This window comes from Eptatretus burgeri, chromosome 13, assembly GCF_056783735.1.
Source record: "Eptatretus burgeri isolate ZD-2024b chromosome 13, Ebu_testis_v1, whole genome shotgun sequence".
Lineage (NCBI taxonomy): Eukaryota > Metazoa > Chordata > Myxini > Myxiniformes > Myxinidae > Eptatretus > Eptatretus burgeri.
In genome coordinates, this window is record NC_140973.1 from 13,971,916 (window position 1) to 13,975,659 (window position 3,744).

The window sequence follows — 3,744 nt, forward strand, 5'->3', positions numbered from 1 at the left end:
TACATCAACAGCTGCAGATGAAGACAAACAACCTGAGGCAGATACAGAAAGTGTAGAAGATTAATCAAGAGAATACGAATTGGAAAGAAGTACTTCTGAAGGTCGTGAAAACACAAATGACCCTCCAACAGATAACTCAAATCCATCTACAACCAACAGTGATCAAGGATGTTTTGTCCACCTTCACAGACATGGGAGACACTTAGTTTACTGTGATCCTTGTATGAAGGAGTCTCATGTTGTGAAAAGGTATGCGCCAAAGGGGAAATTACCACCTATCACCCTACCCAGAGGAACTGTTGTTCTGGTTCTATACTTCTGGGAATCGGAAGACAAAGCAGCTAATGGTTTCCTGACGCTATTGACCAACAAATCTGTGCTTGAGCTAATGGCATTTGTTGCCGATGTACTAGCTGTGTTTTCACGATTCCAGAAGAAGATTCAGTCGGACAGTGTGACCCTGCTTAACTTGGATATTGAAACATCTCTTGTGACATCAAACCTGGCGAAACTCAAGGAAACTCCACTGCTGCGTGGCTGGGTTGCCACCTTGCAGACACAACTGGAGTCCACAGAGGAAGAGGGGCATGCCACCGACAGACTGAAGAATATCACACTTGATGAGCCTTTTTCTTAACAATCAACATTTTTTTCGTCTTTAAAAAGTTTTTTCGTAAGTATCAACAAGAACAATTTTAAACCATTCTAACTCTATGACCACCGACGTATTCTTTTTAAATTCCGATCAGGATGTTTACCGCTTGCTGTGGAAACCGGCGGTTTTAATAAACCAAAAACTGCACTGTGTGATAGAAAATGCGTTCTGTACAATAGTGGGAAAGTTGAAGATGAAATTAACTTTCTAATGGAATGTAATATCTCAGATTCCAATCAATTTTTAATTTTAATGGGAGATGAACGATTACAACCAATCTAATCTAAATATATGTGATTATGTGTTTACAGGTGAGGAAAGAGGATGCCGAAGCAAAGACCACCACCTCTTTGTTAGTGGCAAAAGGGACAATGCAGCCATACAAAACGAGCTTGTGCAATCCCTGTCAGAGTTCCTGGTACAGCGGTTTGACAGTGACATTGACAAGCACATGATGGAGGTAGTGGTGCCCTTCTTGAAGCTACAAGATGCTGACATCAAGGCTGTTCATCAGCTGATATGTCCAGATTTGGACCTTGAGGAACTCGGTATGGAATACCAAGATCTTGTGTCTTCTGGACAAGGAAAAGACTTAACTCTCACAAGCTGTTCAAGTATCTGGTGTCTAAAGAACTGTTTCCAAATCTGGTGAAGGCATTAAGCAGAGTTGTGGCTGCCAAGCCTCATTCAGCAGATGTTGAGCATCTTATAAGTATCAGCAATGCTCTGAAAACATGTGAAAGATCAAGAATGTCAGTGGAGACGGAAAATCCGTATTTGTACATACATTACAACATGCCACCATTAGAAGCATTTGATCCAAGGGAGGCGGTTATGATTTGGCTGTCATCAAAGGCACGCAGAAACAAAAGCCATGACAAAGCAAGGTTTCAAGTCCACTTCAAGGGAGTTATCACAGAAGCAGAACACAAAGTAGAGGATGATGAGCCTGACGAGGTGGAGGTACCACCTAAGAAAAAGGTCAAGACATTCTGACTTCTTACAGTTTTGCTTACTTGGACAGGTTCAAATGTTCATTTTCGTTAAGTTCTACAGATTTTGTTTAATCTTACTCATGCCAAAGACAGCTCGTGAGTTGGACTTACCTGAAACTTGGTTCTAATGTTAGTCATAGTCAACCTCAGGCTCAGGTTTATGATTTTGTTCTTTGTGTGACTATGAGCAACCACTTGTGGTTTCACATCCACTGTAAATACGTTTGATAATCCTCACTGTTTAAGATATAATTTGTAATGTGAAATGTGGTAGTCTATGTCATATATTATGATTTATGTAATATGTATGATTGCATTATATTGTAAGGTTAATTAAAAAAAATAAGTTTTGGTCAGCTATCAGACTATCAGTGATGTCTATTGTGGTTCCTTCCTAGTTTATGACACCCGAGCCATGCAAATTCAAACAAAAAACAAATTGACAACTGCAGATTTTGAATTTACAACTGCACAAAAGGGGTACAACTGCACGTTAGAATAAACCCTGCTGATTGGCCATTTGAAAATCCAAATTTTGAAAAATAAAAAAATAAAAAAACTTCAAAAAAGTCAAGATCACGAATCAATGTTGGATGCTGGCTGAGATTGGTGAATGTTTCAGAAACATCATCAAAGACGTTCCAAGTCTGCCATGCAGTTTTCTTCCCTTTACCGCGGAAGGCAGACACGACGTCACATCCAGTGAACGCATGGAAGTATGGGATCCCTCTAGCTTTCTCAGGCCAAATTGCAGAAACTACCTTCTGGACTGGAATCCATCGCACCTTGGCTCCTTGGCCAAAGGCAATCCACATGTTCTCAAGACCTAGTTCCTGTAAGGATGGCAGTACAGATATTGCTATGACTAGTACGTCCGTGTCATTAGCCTTAATGATTATGAAATTGCTACCATCCGTCGTTGCATCCCTGGCGTGTACAAATATTTGAGTGTCAGCTTCTTCATGACAACATGGAGACACAGCATCCAGTGACTTCCTTGTGTTGCTAATGGCATCTTCTCCTTTTGTGACAATGACTGCGCTTGTCGTCTGTGCTTCACACATCTTTTCCGCAAGGAAGTGAAACAGCTCAGTCTTGTTGCTGTCATCTCGAAGAAAGCTTCTCCGGTTACTTGGGGTCTTACTGGTTCCTGTCACTCTTCTTCTGATTCCTTGCCCCCTTTTCGACCTTGCCTCGGACTTCAGACTTGACTTCTTGTACACATCAAACACTACGTCCACCCTCTCATACCTGGCACCATAGGATTTCACCTTTGGGATGATGTCTTCTTTAGCATAGTCATCAAATATCTTCGAAGTGCGTGGAGGTAGGGCATTGATAAGTGCTGAGCCATCAATGATGACTGCATCTCCCCTTGGTTCTCTGTCTGGGATGTTCACTTACGCTTCAAGAATTTCAGCCAGCTGTGACTTCAATTTTTTTTGAAGTTTTTATTTTATTTTAAATTTTTCAAAATTTGGATTTTCAAATGGCCAATCAGGCAGATTTGACCAGAAAGCCCTGCAGAACAGAAATGCCAAATTTGATACTTGTATCAGAATTTGCACGATTTTTCTACTATCTACTACACTAATATATTTGCCGAATGACATGACTGATGACTTCAATTTTTTTTCTGTGGACCATTTTTTACCCCGAGATGACCCTCAAAAATTTTCATTCTGATCAGATGTGGTGTTCTACATATGCAACTATGATGTCATAATGAAGGCACCTATGCCATCACAAAAAAATCACACTTATTCCCCATGAATACTTTGCATGTGCGAAGTTTCAATTTTTTCCTTGGTGCAGTTTAAGAGATACAGAGGTCCAAGGTTTTCCCGTTTTTCCAACATGGCTGCCACACCACGTGACCGATGACGTCATAATTATCACTAAAACAGTCCACATGAGTAGTCACGCCTGGTGAAAATTTTGTCTCAATCTGACAAGCGCTTGCAGAGAAAAACAATAAAATTCTGTGCTGACAAAGAGACAGACAGACAATAATAAAATCCATCCATCCATCCATCGAGACCATTCTCCATGTAGAGCAATTGGTGCTGCTTAAGCAGTATCCATGGCTATTGC

At 40.7% G+C, this 3,744-nt stretch overlaps 1 long non-coding RNA gene across 2 annotated transcripts in view; it reads left to right on the forward strand.

Moving 5' to 3' along the window:
- The window catches only part of LOC147013878 (uncharacterized), an 83,165-nt gene extending 79,945 nt beyond the window's left edge, over window positions 1-3,220 (forward strand). For both annotated transcript variants that reach the window (XR_015050544.1, XR_015050545.1), the window contains one exon: window positions 967-3,220. This is a non-coding gene — a long non-coding RNA (uncharacterized LOC147013878). The remainder of the gene's footprint in view (window positions 1-966) is intronic.
- Window positions 3,221-3,744: the final 524 nt, after the last annotated feature.